Below are 18,135 nucleotides of genomic sequence, written 5' to 3'. Positions count from 1 at the left end.
CTGGAATATAGTGTTACTGATTTTGATTCCTTTCCTTAAATTTAATCTCAGGATTGCTAAGTCCAAGCAGATATTTTTCTTGAGAGCAGCCTCTTATGATAAATATACATGTTCAGAGGGAGTATGAATTTTGCTACGGCCTGTATGTATCTAAGAAGGTATGTATGTAAGAATCAGCTGTTGAGATGTACAAGTTACACATGAAATTTTATGAAGGATTGCTTATGTTAGGGAAAAAAAATGGATGTCCTCAAAAGATTACATGTAAGATAAGACTGTAACATAGAAGAAATACAAAATCAGGTCAGTTTTAATGCTCAACTCTATCACAGTATTCTTCACATAGTATTGTGACTAGCTTAGCCCCCCAAAGACTTCTAAAAAGTAATTAAAATTCCAGTCTGTTCATATTAGCAGTGTCTACATATAAAGGTGATATAATTTAGAGCTCTGGGAGTGCTCCCTTCACAGATCCCTAATACTACAGAACTGCACAGAATATGTACAGTCTCCCACATGTTTTTTTAAACATTTTCAATTAGATGTAGAGCCTTTAGCTAGGAGTGTTACTTGGAAAGAATGTTTGCTAACGTGCACATAGATAGTTAAAAATGGTTATTAATAAGCATTAATAATTCAATTAATCTAATACCTTGTAAGTAACCTTTATCACTTTAAAAGCTGTCAGCCATTCTATGTTACACAACCTTTCATTTATGTCAGAAAGTGCTAGGAATCCTCTTGCAATCAGTAATCCAAATAAAATCAGTGAAGTATCAATATGAAAATTTAGATTAATATAATGATTAGCATTTCTACTGCATTCTGTCTATACTTTCATTTGAAATACCGTTGCCTGTTGAAATGGCGTACGTTGAAATGCATAGGCCAGCGTGTTCTGACCTGTGAATATTATATTGTGCAACACGGCTCATTCTGTCCTTCTAGAAAGTAATTTTCTTGTTATTGTGGTATTTATCTGGGCATCAAAAGTTCTGTGTTCCAGTCATAACAGCGAGCTTGCTTTGTGACCTATAGGACATGACTTAACCTGTAAGATTTTCCTGCCTGAAAAATTAGAAGCACTCCTTTAGAAAAATGAAGAAGTGCATTTCCTTGGGATTAAACTTTAATATAAAAGCGCCAGAGCAGGGGGACAATCCATCCCAAATATTCAGAAGGCTATTTAAAGGCATTGAGCACTGTCGGAGGGACAATGTGACACCATATATCTATTATATTTATTTATTTCAGCTACTGAAATAAATGTTACTAGCACTGCACATGTCAAACCAATGATCTATTGTGCTACAATACCCACACAAAAACACATCATGTTTACATTTATATATTCTGCCTTTTCCTTCAAGAACTGTGGAAATCTCAGAGCTCAGAGGAACCTGCCACCTAGCAGAAATAAACTGGGCCTGAGAGATGAAGCGTGGGCACTCCAGCCCTGGAGATCTCTCACTCTCATCCCGAGGGATGGAGAGAGGAGCCATCCAGCACGCCTACAGACTATACTATCCCACCTTCCGCAAAAACCCCACCAAGAGGTGTGCACACACAAAATGTTTTCGAACTAAATAAGCATTGAATAGCTGAGCACCCACAATGTCCTTTCTAGGTTTTATCATAAATTTGATTTGATTTTTTTTTGTGCATTTAATTTAAATAAAAGTACTGGGCAGATCTGTTCATTTGATAAACGACCTGATGTATGTTCTTAAAAATGGTTAATAGTCCAGGTGACGTCTGCTACAATTTGCAAAATATGTCATGTTTTCAGAGACACACCCATGAAATTCTTATGTTAAAAACAAGTTAATCATATGAAAAGAGTAAAGCTCTCACTCTTAAGCCAAAATATATTCCTCTTCATAATACCACACAGTTATCGGCATGTCCCTTGGATTTATGACTTATGACATTTGTTTACCAACAGGTGGTTGCATATCTTGCCGTTTATATTTTAAGCAACAGTAAACACAACTAAAAATAATATAAGATAAACAACATAAAACTCAGTGGTTTGTTTTAAAATGTATTCACAGAAAATCTGTATTTATAAGCTAGGTCTTCAAGCAGTTCACACCAGGCCCAGCAACACAGAAGAATTCTGCAAGAGCAATAAGGATTTTTAGGGGCATTATGATAGTGTAATGGAAACACATCTGCCCCCAAAAGTCCCTCATTTTCCCTGCGGTAAACAGCCATGCAGGAAGTGGTGTATGCTGTGGAACATCAAGAATGAAACTATAAAGAAAAATTTTTTGAGTTAGAACAATTCTCCAGCAATACTTAAGGATTTCATAATGTCCTGTTAGTCCACTGTACAGGGAAATTGTAGTTTTGCAAATAGCCTCTACCTCATTTACTTTGGATAAAATGGTCCTGTCTACTCACCAAAGTGAATTCTGAACCAGCTGTCTTAGAAATACTATTAGTATTGGGAAGCTGTAAACACTATACGTAAAGCACAGACAATCCAGGACAATTTTCATTTTTAAGCTCCCAAAAAAAGCAAAAAAAGGCCAAACCAACAGAATAATCATCATTAGCAGTTGACTCGCATCTCTCATTTTTACAGATTTAATTCAGTGACAGTGCAAACATTAGTGTAGAATAAAATGATACATAATAAAGTCACATAATATCTTTAATTTTAAAGAATTTCTAAATATTTTCCAACCAACCATGTGAGCAGTTTTCCACACATACAGAAAGACCACTTGGAGTAAAAACACAAAGAGGAATTCCAGTTTAGTAAAGACTGAATACTTTATATTTAAAGATCTGCTTAGTAAACCAGGTGAACTTCTAGTTATGCCTATTCTATTGACGTACTCAATGAAAAGCTACTCTTCAAATGACCCACACTACATAGCACCAAACAGGCATATCTTTCAATGAGTCTTGTAGCAGAAAGTATAAAATATAATAATATTCTTGAAAAAAACAATGCTCAATTACTCATATATTATTTAATATGGTGGTGTTCTATGTAATACATTTGCTCTTTGTTTTATTCGTGTTATAATATAAAAAATGGATCCAGCTCTTTCCTCAGGTTCCAGAAATTTTACTGTGATCTCACATGTATTTTTCATTGATGTAGGTCCAACGATTTCAGTGGAGATACCGCTGACTTACACTGGCATCCAGGCGCCTACAGACAGAGGTGTGTGCAGTGTGTGTGATTTGAAATAGGCCGTTTCTTACAAAAGAAAGCTTTTGTACAAACAGCAGCAGCATCAAAGCAAAAATCTAGATTACTCTGACATTTTAACAATAGTAATATATGAGAAATAGAAATACTGTGATAAAATTACTGCGTTCAGCTCTTTTTACTGACTAGTAAAATATCTGAAATTATTTTTCTCACCCTTTCCTATGTGCATTTTGTCTTTTTGATTTTGTTTGGTTTAATTCTTATCCTGATCTACAAAACAAAAGAAAATTTATTACTTAAAAAAATCAGTGTCTAGTGGCTGTTTTATATCAGTTCGTGTAGAAAGGCCATGATTCCAGTAAAAAGGTTTGGACTGTCTGACTGAAATTGAGATACTCAAAATAGCAAAAATGCATCAATATTACATTAGCTTGGTGAATTGTAGCCTCAGCCATTTACAGCTAAATTAAAACATTACAGCAGTAGTAACAGAAAATATTGAAATAGTTTTGTTTAAAGTTATTCAGATGTATCAGTGATGTAAGCATTCAGTACACTAGGAGATCAGATAGGACCGATACATCATTTTTAAGACTTCTTTTGAGCTCAGCTAGGAGCAAGTATGCTCCAAATAGGAAAAGGAAAAAAAACCCCATATTTTAAAACTCTGGAGCCTATCTGTAGAGAATTATGATTCTACTGTGAAAAATAAAATGTTGATAATTGAAGACCCTTGTATCCAAAAGGGGGCAGAAATCAGTGGTAACCTTTTGAAACCAGCCGCTAACAAGGAATCATATTTGGCGGGCTCAGAAAGCAAGTTACCTCAGTAACAGATGTGGTTTTATTTCTATTCCTATTATCTTTATTTATTCCGTACACTTGTAGAAATGTCCTCAAAGAAATCCACAAGGTGAATAAGGCATATCCATTCACACCTCACCTACATAAACGTTGCCCTTGCACTGCAACCTTGTAAACAGAAATTGTTGGGCAATTTGACAACAGGCAAAAAAAGTTGATTCTTTGTTTCTTTTTTCCATGCTTGTGATTTTACCAAATTCCCGGTATTGTTTAACGGAGAAAAGGATATGACATCGCAACAACAGATTCACCTATTTATGCACTGATGTGCACTGTGAACAAAGCAAATGGTGCCTTAAATTGATTAATCTCACAGAAACTTCACAGTCTCAAGGTATGTGGTCTGAAGCGGGTTTGGCAGTTCATGTAGTACAACTACTTCTCTACCACTTCTTCCACTACAGGTGCAGTGTCCAGGTGATAGCGGTGTTTTTTCCCTAATATTTTAAAGCCATCCAAAAAACTTAAACATTTCTTTGCTTCGTAACCTGTGAAATATGAGTTTTAAGGCAAACAAAGCCCTTTTTGAGTGATATTTCTGAAAAATATGTTCTGACCATGCTGCTGCGTGTACACATGTATTTTCTTTGTGGCACGAGGTCCCGGTTTTATACAGGCAAGCAGCACTGATGTGTAACATATTATCAGAGAGCGAAGAACAAGACACAGCTTCAAAACCAAACCTTGGGTGTCTCTGTTCTTGCCCTGGAAAAACTCTGGAATAGCTTCACACAGGAAGGGATGACTGCTTTTGCAGCCTTTACTGTGGAAAAAATTTTTAGTTGTTGCAGGTCATGAGTTTCCAAACTCGAGGTCACCACCTCCCTCTCTTTCTTTCTGTGGCTAGATCAGAGGGGAGTCACAAATTTTCTGTTGCAACATGAGGTCAGAAGGTGTCAAAGGTTGAGGCCTCACTTCAGAAACTGCAGGCCACCGACCAATCCCCAAACCATCCTACTGGATTCTGGTGGAGATCCTGATCTTTTCAGTGCTTTCAATAAAATTTCAAAAGTAAACAGTTCAGGCCATTTGATAATCCCCTACTGATTCAGTGTTTGTAAGCTGTCTTTTTAAAGGTTTGTTTAAAAATGCGGAAAAGCAATTCTAAAAATGCTGTTTAAAATTTATTTTAAATAGAAACATAGCTAGTAGGGCTTTCAATTTTATAAATTGTAAGTGCAGTAAATAATTGGAGCTGATCTTTCTAAGTATTATTTTTTCAATAATTCATGACAGTTTTTATCTCAGAAAAAAAAAATTTTGATCGCAAACATTCCATCTACTTTTTATCTTCTGTAAATTTCTTTTTAAATTTCAAATGGCAAGATAGGCTGATCCTGGGTATTTAATTATTAATGCTCTGGATACGCAATGCACTTCAGGAGTCTCAGCTCTGAGGCCAACACCACCCCACCCCCCCCCATTCTGCACGCAAACCTTGGGGGGAAACCAGCACCAAGGGAAAGAGATCAGATTTTTATAACATGTTCAGGGAATCTATCACTGTTTTGTCTAATCATCATTAATTTGGATAACACAAATAAAATGAAAATACATTTAAAGTTTAATATGTATACATGATATCCACAGTGGTAGAAAACCATTTTACAGCACACTAGAGACAATCAGGAGCTCCTTCTGTGAGCTTGCTAATGGGAAAAAATGTGAATAAAAATTTTGTATGAGGAAGGCCTACAGAAGTGTAACTGTGTTCTTTAACACTGCTCATTAATCATTTAAATAGTTTATTAGTTCCATAGCTAGCTAGGTTATTGGTGCTAGAAGGAATGCATGTGAATTTTATGCATATTCAGTAGAGAATAAAACAGAACTTATTTGAAAAAATATCTAAAAATAGCTGGTTAACAAAGTGTGCTATGTAAAGCACATCTTACTGAAAGCGGCTATCCAAAATTACATATTTTAATTTAAGACCTTTAGAGTAATAGTTGTGAGAAGCAACTGCTCTGTTTCAGCAGAGCAGAGTTATCTTTGCTGCTGTGTGGACATGTAAGTTTGTTTCTCTTTTCCCTTAGTGCAAGATCCTCACATTGATCCACTTCCTAATCTCTGATTCTGTGCTCTTATGTTCTCAGAATACTAGTGAAGAGACCATAAAAGTTAAACAAATCCAAACCTGACATTTGTAATATTTGACAGGTCTAGAGTGTATTCACAAACTAAGCAGTATAATACAACCCCAAAAGATATCTACAGGTAAATTTGTAGCTTAAGTAGTACATGAAAACTTAATCTTCTCATAACTGCTGCTTTTGAACAGCGTTACTTCATGCAAAATAATAGGTAAAAGACAAATTAGCAGCACTATCCTGATCTTAGCTCTTCCACATCGGATTTCAGCTTTAAAGAGGTGAGGAATTTGTTTCGCTGAGGTTTGGACATGTCCTGTTTCGCGAGTAGCAATTATATTGCTACAAAATGTAAAATGCCAACTTCCATAGAAAAGTTTTCATAATTCAGCCTGATATTGACTTGTATGAGTACACAGATCCTGCATATAGACACACGATGTATCACGTGCTAACAACTTTGTTTTAACACTATGTCACTGTGTAACTTCAGCTGAATTTCCAGGCCTTTTTATTATACACACATCGACTTAGTCAGAGTACGTCAGCACTTAAAATTAATCTGACTGCAACGATAATGTGACCACAATGTGAATGTCTAGATGTTTATGTGTAACTTAAGCAGGTGATTAGCTGGCATAAAATGTCAAAACTATGACAAATGCATTTACACCAAGCAAGAGGATGCTCCTGTATGCATTTTGTGTGCATATGCTGTATACATGAGCCATTGTATAAATGATATTGTGTGAGTGTAATGTGTTTCATTCAGACTTAAATATATGTATAGTATGTGCAGAACCATGAGAAAGTTCATCTTATCTACTAGCAAACTTTCAACACTTACTAGAATCACACAAGGAAAGTACAACTACATATTTTTAAAGCAAAAACTATGCCTAGAGTCTTTAGGGTATTAATAGCAAAATGTAAAAGAGTAACATGAACTTAAACAGCTCTACCAAGCTCAGGTTTTCAGTGCCTTACTCATAAGAATGTATTCTATGACTTATAACGGTACAAAAAGTAGTAATTTTAAAATCTCTTCATAGATACAGACCATACACATTGTAGACACACAAACACCCACATGTGAAAACCCAGCTAGTTAAAAAGACACAATAAAACAGTTTGTGAGGAAAAAAAAATGAGGAGCGGATTGACAATACAAATGTTACTGGTATTTATATGAAGTTTTCAAGGTTTAAGCTGCCTCTCTTTTCTAGGGACTTAGTTCCTTTTCTCCCAGTTCACCTCTATCGAATGAGCACTCTCTAAATTTTTCTTCTGCTTTCGCTGGCTCTTTTAAGAGAAAACCAACAACAACCATTAGAAAACTTTATGTTTAACTTTCAGAATGATAGTGTTTTCTATCCACTTTTTATTGCTAAAGACAACATTAAAGTTAGAATTAATTATTTAGAGGGTACGGTAACCTTTTACTAAGTGCAGCAGCAGTAGTTTACTACTTAGCTTGATGTCCACTGTGAGAGCCCTAATGTACTGGTTTCTTTTGCAGAACAAAGTGACCACCAAAAGCGGGACTTTGTGGGCCAGTTGGATAAAACATAAGCTCATCTCGCCCCCAAAACCCCGACTCTGGAACCACAACCTTCCAAGATTCAATTTCTAAGTAAACTACCTTGGTAAGATATGCCAAATCAACAGAGAGAAACGTTGCAGGTAATTTTCAGACTAACAGAAGATAATGTTGTAGCCAAGTCACAGTACACACCCCTTCACTTTCTAGCCAGCAGGAACTGCTAACAGATACTATTTGTTTTCACTGACAGTTTATGATTTATTTATTAAGTAGGTAAGAAGCATCTATACAAGTGCCCGTCTAAATTGTCACAGAACTCCCCCGGAATAGCAGTTATTTATCAGACCCAGCACTCAAAATCTCTGTTAAGATTTCTTCTCAAAGTGAGGAATAACTGACTAGTTCATCTCTTCTGCTACATTTCAGACTAAAGCTGACACATTAGAGATATATCTGTCATTATTCTAAATTTGTTATTTCTACGATGACCTAGAGAATATTTTCACTTTACTTGAGACGGTTCGGTCTCTTCCCACGAGCAGCGGTACTCCGAGAGCCCTCGGCTGCGTCTAAATCCTTCTACCCTCAGCATTAAGTTTCTTAAGAACTTCTTTCAAAGATGAGAGGAAAAGCAGGAATCCGTAGACAAAAGGAACGTATTTTCTAAATCCTTAGTTTATAATTCCAACAGAACTTCTAAATAAAGTCCAAGTTTAAAAGCATTATAGTTTACACTTGGACGACAGAGGTAGGTAAACGCTGTCAGTTACTTTAAAAGAAACTAATCACCGCTCTCGAAAAGCCACCGTTCCGTTTATTCTGCTTCCGATAATCGAAACGCGGAGCCGAGGGGCAGCGAACACACCTTGGAAGGAGAGCGCGGCGCAGTCGGTGTCTGAGCGGAGCCGCGCCCCGCCCGGCCCCCGCGGTGCTGCGGCGGCTCCGCTCCCGCACCTGTGGCTCGGCCTCCGCGCGGCCTGCGGGGGCGGCCCCGGCACTTACCGCTCCCGGCTCCTTCCGCTGGCAAAAGCTTCAGTCATTACATAAAAGATCGCCCTGCCAGGCGCACGGGAACCTTTCTTTATCACGGTCACGCCACGAGCTAAACGAGAGGCCACCACAAGGAGAGGAGGGGGAAATCCAAAAGGTTTTTTTTTCTTACGATCCTCTTCTTTTTAAAAAAAAAAAAAAGAAAAAAAAAAAGGCGGGGGGGGGGGGGGGGAAGTGCAGGGGGTGGCAAAGAGCAGCCGCCAGGAAATAAGTCGGGAAGATTCACTCATTGTTGCCACAAAGCCACCTCTCCGTGCGCTTCCCTCCGGCGCCCGAAGCCGAGGCGCTGAGCCCCCGCAGCCCCGCGGGGCGGCCGCCGCCCCAGAAAAGGGTTCTTTTTTCCTAGAAACTACCTCCAAATATAGTAACAGGGAAGGGGCATTCCTAGAAATTCGGGAGACGTCAGAAAGGGAAGATTTGTGAAATTCAGCTTCGCTTCCTGCAGAGGGCTCCTAGCACAGGGGAACAAAAAAAAAAAATCAAGTGAGCAGTGAAGTGCTTTTCATGCTTTTCTGATCAGATAATGGTTAAAAAAAGGAGGATCGGTAAAACACTTAACTCGCATTTCTCCGATACGATCTAGGAGTTTCATACAGGAAGAAGGCTAATCAGTAACCCCCTTTCCTCATTTTCTACTGATGTTTATAGATGCCTATCTCCTGTATTTACTTTCCCTGGTGTCCTTGTATCAGACCTGTGCAAATAATAGGAGTATGTGTATGAGTGAAAAATGGGCTGAACGATAACCCTCCCATGTATCACAGGAAGGCTAATTAATGTTCGTGTGTCATTTTAAACAGGCTTTGCGGGCTGCGTCTTTCACGCTACACCGATGTGAATAATTCATGTTATTACGGTAGATGTGTGCAATATTGTTACTCGCATGAATGGGGATTTGTAGGTTGGCTTTTACTTAAGGGCCCAGTACTGAGAATTGCTGAGTGCTGTCTGTCCCCATTGACTTAATGGTATCCTAGGCTGTTAATTAATTCTGCTCAGCAATTCATAGGATCAGGCCTTGACTGACAAATATAAATTGGGGCTTGCAGGAGACCCGCACACTGGCATGAGCCGCTATTATTCCTCACATGTCTTCTAAATCTGTATATTTGCTTTGTGCTTGTGTCTGACAACCATTCCTTCTTTAGTCATGTCTTTTAAAAAAATGCCAGTTGATATATTTCATACAAAAGAGAAATTAATGTTTGCAAAGCAGTAAATGGATGAAGAAGTTATTTATATGCTATTAGTAATATAAAGATGTCAATGCATTTGTAACAAAGCATCATTTATCTAGGAATAGCAAAGGCTGCTATAAAAAACACAATAGCCAGCTTTTGGAGAAAGATGATAGATTTCTTTCAATGTGTGCAACTCTTGCAGGTTAATTGAATTTCTGTAATGAAATTCCCCACAGCCACATGAAATCCTTGGGTTTGTTCTTTGAATTTCATTATGATTTGCAGAGTCTTCTCTGCCCCCAAATCAAATGCAATAAAAACATTGGAGTCTGGCTTTACTTCAGTGCTTTATAAACCCTCACATTTAATCAAAACTTAGTTATACCAAACTTGTCTGTCTGCAGTTCTGAAGGGGAATTAGCAGAATTCACCTGGCAATCCTGTGTGCTTTGACACCTAAGTGTGTTTTAACTGTTATTGCAGTGCTCAATAAACAATTGCTTCAAAATGTAGAGCCAGCTTTCTGAGAGGTGCACCCACAGTATTTCATTGGCAATAATGCCTGGTTAGAAGTAGATTTATTGTAAGCAATCACTTGGAATTCAAAACAACTCTAGTTAATTGCAAAAAGGCCTTTTTAAGCTGGCTGCCTTACTTAAGACATGCTGCTCTACTCTGCCTGTCACTCTCATTTCCTGAGAGAAAAAGTGAATGGCAGCTCGAAGTTCAGGATCTTTTGATCATTAGAAGAAATGGATGTGCTGTCCTCTGTTGGCCATACCGGTTGTCACATGTGAAATTCAATTAACTCGAAAAGGCAGCAAGAGGCTCTGTTTAAACAACAAAAGTGATGAAACTAAATTAAATTTTCTTCACCTCCTGCTTTCAGCAATAAGAGTGCACAGTGTGAGGGATTTCTAAATAAAAAAAATGATGCGATGATGGATACTAGAAGCTGGATTAAGAAAAGGACTCATCTCACCTGATACCACGCTACAGATTCTGTCCTGGGATTCGGCCCCATTGGACGCCGGCTGCTGTTCTAACCACTCGCTGTGGGCCACCTGCCCTGCGGTGCCCAACATGGTGGGGGACACAAGGAGCTGCAGCTGCCCTCCAGCTCCGGGGCTGCTCCCGGTGGGGGCTGCAGCGCTGCCATGCCTGTGGTGAGAGAGGATCTGCCTAGTTAAATTTTCAGTCACACAGTCCTGTCTGGGGACAGGGCCACGTGTGCCAGTTGGGATGTTTGTGCGATGTGATGGCAGCTCTGCAGCTTCTTGTGGTGCTGGAACTAGGGCAGCTCGGGCTGCGCTGGGTACACGGAATGCAGGTTCCCTCAGTCCTGCTCGTGGTGTCCTCTGTGAGGTGCCATGTGCAGAAATGCTCTGCTCTGTGTTGGGAAGCAGCAGGAATGTGTCCGCTTTGGGTTCTTGTTTCAAGAACAGTAAGTAGCAACTAGAGAGGATCCCGGGGGACTTTAGCAAGGATAATGAGAGGCGCGATCAGAGGTGTAGAAAACCCGACCTAAAGGAGAGATTTTAAAATTTGGTGATTGTGTTGTCTAGAAAGGAGAATGCTGAAGGCAAATATAATAATGCTTTCAAAAAGGCTTGATGTTGTGTAAATGAATCTATGACATGGCAGTAAACCTGTGTGGTATGTTAATTATTTCTACATCTTGACTGCTACTGGAGCTTGCAGTTTCTGGTCTGCACTAGCTTCTCTTACACTGTGATTTCAGAGATAGTTTTCTGATTATGAAATTAATTTCAATTAAATAACCATAAGACATGTCTTAAAATATTACTTAGCAAAATTTTTACCATGCTAATAATTTATCAGTGTTATTTAGCAAAATGTAATTTCTGTCTGCACACTGTGGAGAACCAGGCTCTGTATTATCTGATTTCTGTGTGTGTCCTGCAGCACAGACAGGCCTCAAACCTTTGTTTTGTGGGTGGGTGAGATGCAACCATAGCTCTTGTGCATACCTCGCTTAGTCTTATGTTGCTGAAAAACAAGCAAGGATTGACAAAAGCATTACTCATCACAGGCAGGGTGGATCCTCTCCAGGTTTCTACCTGTGGTTGTAGTAACAGCAAGCAGTATTTATCAGATATGTTTTGTCCTTGAGGCTGATTTTTATGTTTAGTTTTGCAAACATTCTTATGAAAGCAGCTTCAGGGACACAGCTGCTCCTCACTGTCCTTCATATCCATGAATACAAGTACCTGAGAGAACAGAAACCAATTTAGAACATTTGAGGCTGTTGTTTTGCATGTGCTCTGTGCTGAAACTGTCACTGCTCAAAATCAATAATTTATATTTTTCTTCTCTCTGGGGAGATTGGGCAGCTTTGTCACAGATTTCACACTAGAGATTTCAGGTTCGGAAATGGGCTGGATGGTATGCACTATGATTTCTTCTCTGCTGCTGCTTCATCAAATTTACAGCAAATTTGCTTAAGAGCAGTTCTGGAGACCTGTAAATATTGACAGTAAGTTAAGTGAAAAAAAATTTGTAATTACATTGTAATTAAGACATCCAGATAATCTTCATAACACTAAACCTGTGCAAAGAAAATGTAGAATAAATGGTTACAGCCTTTCTTTAATTCAAAACACAACTTGAATGATGATTTGGACCTACCAACAGAACGTGCGTATTTTATTTTAAAATATTTTAGAAAATATAGTGTAAATAATTAATGACGGTTATTATTGTTCACATAACAATAGTACAGTTTTTATTTTAGGCAACAGTGTGCACAACATGAGAGGAAGATTCGTCAGGAAGGAAAAACTGACTCTGTGGACTAATCAAAGGTCAGTGATGGTAAGCAAATATCAAACATGAATCAGTAAAGATTTCCTTCAGTTTGTAGCACTGTTATTTACATTGTTTTGACAGTTTTAAGCACTGTCAGCACTTAACTTCGTGTGCTGGTGTCAGGTCCATTGCTGTCCCTGAGCTGGACTTCCTGGCTGCCCGTGATCCCGCTGGACCAGCTGTGTGTGCAGAGCCCGGTCTTTGCTCGTGCTTGGACATGGGTGAGCATCATGCTTTTTTTTTGAACGTGACCAGTCCAGCCCTTCCTTTCCTGTTTTGAACGTGCCAGGGAGGTTTTCTGTTTATAAGGATATAAAATGTAAAGTGGACACTAACCAGATTGCAATTAATACTTCTAAGTGATTACTGCTACAGATGAAGAAACCTCATGGTTCACTAACCAGAAGGCAGAACTAAATTAATAAATAATTAATTTAATTAGGAGGAGGGGAGGGGCATGGTAGCTGCAGCCTGTGGAGAACATCTCTTCAAATAGAGTTTGCAGAGGCTTCACTTGTTCGTCGCAGGAGCGAATCCGTGTGGTGGTGGGTGCTGGCACGTGTAGGACACGCGTGGGACACGGCTTCGGTGCGTGTCTTTGCCCTGTGCACTTGAAACCATCTACTTTTGGTTCTTCAGGCCAAGTGTCTCGACCACAGCATTAGGCCACGCGGAAAGCGGGTTGAAGACAAATGTTTCTGTTGCTGCAAACGTGAAGAGAGGTGTGGGGAGGGAGTGGAGCGCGGGGCGGGCTGGTGCGAGTGGTGGTGGAGGGGCTGGAGAACGAGCCGTAGAGGAGGGCCTGGGGGAGACCTCACTGCTCTCTACAACTGCCTGTAAGGGTGTAGAGGGGAGGGAGCTGGGGACAGGACAGGGGAATGGCCTCGGGGGAGGGTCAGACTGGGCATCAGGAAAAAAATTTCTCACGGAAAGGACCACGGTGCCCTGTCAGAGGCTGCCCGGGGAGGGGGTGGAGTCCACATCCCTGGAGGGGTGTAAAAGGCGGGTAGACGAGGTGCTCTGGGTCGCAGTTTAGCGGCAGATGGAACGGGGGCACTCGATAATCCAGGAGCTCTTTTCCCTCCCGCTGGTTCTACGAACGCAGCAGGGCGGTCGCTGGGAGCGGCCCCGGGAGCCGTGCAGGGCGCCGCCACCGTTCCGTCCTGCCGCCTTCCCCTAAAAAAAAGGATCGAGAAAGCTCCTGCAAGCGCGGAGCCGCTAAGGCACGGACGGGGTTCGAACCCGTGATCTTCGGTTTACGAGACCGACGCCTTACCACTTGGCCACCGCGCCTGCGTTAAGAGCGCACCCCAACGCTCTTCTACGGCTGACGCCTCTCCCGCCGCCCTCCCTGCGCGCGCGCCGGCGGTTGGCGGGAAGGGGTCGGGGGGAGCCCGCGGGCTGTGGGGGCGCCTCGGGGCGGGGGCGCCGCGGAGCGGCTGCTTCGGGCCAGGAAACAGCTTGGAGAGGGGTGAGAAGGCGGGAATGAAATCTCCCTTCGCGGGGAAAAGGAGCAGATGCCAAGCGTCGGCATGATTCAACGCAATAGGTCAAATTGGGTCCGCTAAGTGCCTGGTACTTTCCCCCTGTATAAACTTCAGTGTTGTGAAATGCGGAAGAGATCACTCAAATACATGTTTTTCTAGATTTGGTCTTATGGGTGGCCAAATCTTACAATTTCAGTATTTATGAGTGACCTGAGAACAAAGCTCTTGGTTCTCATTCATTGTTGTGGCCGTCTCTTCAGATTCCCTATGAAACTTGATGGTGAAAAAAGCCAAACTTGATAATCAATGCCAATTTGGTTATGAAGCAGATATTCCTGTAGTAAATGGCGCTGGGGTGCATGGGGTAACCCACCTACTGTGTGCCACTATAGAGATTAAGAGGAAATACTTGTTATGGTTTTAAGTAAATTGCCTACTCTTTGAGCCCAACTGCCTCAATGCATGTGGTGCTCAGTGGTAAGCTGATTACTCAAAACCATAGCTTTCATAACTAGAAATGTAAATTAGGTTTTAAAACACGTAATTGCCTGAGGTTTCTTTTGATGTCTGGATACCTTTGTTTTAGTGTCTTTTATGCTGGTCATTACCCTTGTTTGAGCTCTGTGTAAAAGCCCTTATTCTTTTATGCTGAATCCTCCACATGCAGTGGTCTCACAAAATCATCTTTAAAGAACAACGTGAATTTCCTAAAGGAAGGTTTTTAGAAGGCTCCAGTGCTGAAACCATAATGCCAGAAATTTTGTTGGAAAGAGAAAATAATCACCAGGTATTTTTCCTTCCTTCCCTAAGGCTCACTCTTACGAGATGGAGGTTGTTGATTTAGGAGGGGACTTTGATGTCTGTTTTAATGTTCAAAACTAGGCCTTTTTACAAATCCCCCCAGCTCCTTTGAGGTGATATAGGGGAGCAGTCATATTTATGCAGAGTTTATGCAACAGTATAACTGAGTTTAGAAGGTCTTGCTGTGAGGTAGCTGGAATGCTCCTTAGTTATCAACGGCTTGAGTGTAGAGTTGTGCTAGCTTTATGAAAGAATATTTGCTTAGTGTTTTAACTTTTAATCAACAGCAGTTATCTTGGAGGGATTCAAGAATGTTGCAGCATGAAGTAGTCCTGCAGTACTTGTTCTGTGGAGAAGACTGGATGCTCATCTCCAGGTAATTTTTTATGAGGAGGGAAATATTTCTTATAGTTACTCTATACATTTGTGGATAAACACTTAAAAAAACAACTAGCTGTTGTGTCTCAGATGCTCCTCTAGTCTGTTACTTTGATTCTGTTTTAGGAAGGTCTAGGCGGGGTTGTAGACTGCAGTATGATTTGTAAATCTATGTGATTTCTTTGCTATCTAAGAAACATCTCTGACTTGAGATAGTACAAATATTCCAAGAAATATATCACACTTCAGCCATATTTGTATGATACACAAGCAGCCAATAGACAGGAGTATGTAGCATTTAATATTATACAGAATAAAGACAAATTGTGATGATGGCCATTTGTAGAACATGGTTTAATACATTCAGGTTTTATTGAAAACCAGGGTTTAGCTTGTGGAAGTCATTCAGAATAATCTCACACTTTGTAAGTCCTTGTCTTGGTGTTTACATCATAATATTAATATGAACACAGTCTGGAGGGTGAGGAAGGTAATGTGTTTATATTTCTTGATCTTTGTAAAACAATCAAAACCTCAAATTGCCATTTGGCACCAAAAGAAGTGCTTTATCTCTGATATATCCTAACTATAAATTCTGTGATGCAGAAACACGTAGTAAAAAACTGTTTGTACTTGTTTTGCAATACTTGTTTGGTGCGTGGTATCTGAAGGTAAGTTTGTGGCATACATGGCCTACAAACATTTAAAATATTTAAAGTCCATAAAGAAAAGGTACTTTATGAGATTTGCAGGGCATAGTAGTAAGTTTTAACTTGTTCAGGTTTATGGGTGCTATTTACTACTTGATGGTTTTTGTAATATTTGGACAAGTTCTGATGGCATCAGCGCACAACAGACTTTATTAAGGGTGATCTGGTATGGGTACTGCGTCCACAAGAGCAAGTATAACAGTAAATATTTAAATAAAGTAGCTTCATCGTGTGAAGAAACTTGTGCATATTGCACATCTCGTAGCTCATTCTCCTGAAGAAATGCATAGAGGTGTTCTAGAATACAAACAGCAGAATACAAAGTGCAAATACAAAATCTCACAGTCCAGCATGTCTTGAAAACATTGGAAGAATTCAGGAAAGTCTCAAATGAAAGTGAGTGCAATCTTGTCTACGTCAGAAGTTAATTTCCTATTCCTTTCTGTGCCTTATTATAGTTCTGAAATATCCTTTAATTTCTCACAGAATACCCTTATTCTATGTACCTACTTGCGTTATTTAACGAATTCTTTTTTATTACTGGAGAATTACAGGTAGCTCCTGTTCAGAAAAATGTGATACGAATACTATTTCCTTTCAAGTTAAATTCAAGACTAGTTCTGTAAAGTATATAAAAAAATTGCAGTATTTTGTAGCTGATGAGAATGGTCATATAAACTTTCTTGGAGATTATTTCTGTATCTGTGACAACTCAGTTAGGAGCAGAAGCCTGTGAGGTGAAATACACCCAGTACGCTGCGATAATATTTTAATAGTTTTTGATTTCACTCTGAGGGGCCTTAAATATTAATTTGTATAAGTGAACAAAATGTTGTATTTGACTCACAAATGAGGTTAAACTGTCTGGGGAATATTCAGAAGCTTGCCTGATTGCAATGGAAAAGCTTTCTGAGAGACCTGTCTATGTGGCCAGATCTGAGCAGCTCAATGGAACTATTCCACCAGTCTGCTCCAGGGCAGTGACATGCTTGAGGTTCACAATAGGAACATGCACATCTCTGGAATGCCTCATTTATTCTGTATTTTGAGTTGCCCTTTCTCCCTCCCTGAAAAAAACCCAAAAAACCTCACTTGGAGTGAGGAAGAAACTCCTTTTTTTTTCCTTGTTCCTTTTTCACTGTTGGAATGAGTCAGAACGATATCAGAGCCTGTGTGTCCCTTACCTTTGCTTTTATACACAATTTCAGTGTTGCAGCTTATTCTCCTCTCCAGCAGCAAACGGTGTGGATTAATCCAAGGGATTATCTTTAGTGACTTGACTTTTGCTGGTTGACAAAACTACATAGTAGACTCGTACTATTCTCCCCCAAATCTTACCACAGCATCTGGAGTTTTGATCAATTTTCCTTCTGCTTGCGCTGAGTTTAAACTAGTGTTTGTTCAGTGATCTCTTCAGTACCCTGTGCAGTCATACACATCAGTGCATTCGTTATGTAACCTTAATGTCCTGTCCTGTGCTCGACTTTAGAAGAATCTCAAAATGAGATGTTTTGCTCTTGTGAAAAAGAATGGGGAATGTCCAAAATGACTTATCTGTGCAGTTGTTAGTACACTGTCAGAGCTTATTAGGTTTGTGTGGTCAACAGATGGTTATGCTCTGGGTAGCCTAGGAAAAGCACTCCCTTCCGAACTGTTAATCACTTCTTAAATATACTATGGCAGGATAGGTATTCTTAGATTCTTGGAAGTATAAATTTTTTAAGATTGGGCTGAGCCAAAGAACAGTCATATTTCAATGAACTACTTAGTAGATGATGTGTGTGGGAGCGAACCCCACCAGCTGCACATCACAAGAATACAGTGACAAATTACAAAATAAGGACTGTATGGCTTATGAGCTATATTAAAAAGTCACTGATTACAATTCTTAATTTTTATGAAGCCGCTTGATTTAAAATACATTGAAGATGTATATGTTACCTGTGTGTTATGTAAGACAGTTACACTTGTGCATTTTTTCTTAAATGACAGAAGTACTGAAAAGTCTGGGTTCCTACCCTGCCTTTTCT

At 39.8% G+C, this 18,135-nt stretch overlaps 1 long non-coding RNA gene and 1 other non-coding gene across 3 annotated transcripts in view; one reads left to right on the top strand and one right to left on the bottom strand.

The window, feature by feature from the left end:
- The first annotated feature begins 9,031 nt into the window (after positions 1 to 9,031).
- LOC128853699 (uncharacterized) overlaps positions 9,032 to 18,135 on the top strand; it is a 51,054-nt gene continuing 41,950 nt past the window's right edge. Inside the window, exons 1-3 of one of the 2 annotated variants that reach the window (XR_008452392.1) lie at positions 9,032 to 12,725; positions 12,853 to 13,317; positions 15,305 to 15,393. This is a non-coding gene — a long non-coding RNA (uncharacterized LOC128853699). Of the gene's footprint in view, positions 13,318 to 15,304; positions 15,394 to 18,135 lie in introns of both variants that reach the window. The other variant, XR_008452391.1, reaches the window with a different exon arrangement.
- TRNAT-CGU (transfer RNA threonine (anticodon CGU)) lies at positions 13,951 to 14,022 on the bottom strand. Its single transcript has one exon. It is a non-coding gene; the product is annotated as a tRNA-Thr (tRNA).

This window comes from Cuculus canorus, chromosome 15 (genome assembly GCF_017976375.1).
Source record: "Cuculus canorus isolate bCucCan1 chromosome 15, bCucCan1.pri, whole genome shotgun sequence".
Taxonomy (NCBI): Eukaryota; Metazoa; Chordata; class Aves; order Cuculiformes; family Cuculidae; genus Cuculus; species Cuculus canorus.
This window is presented reverse-complemented; position numbering and strand designations above follow the sequence as displayed.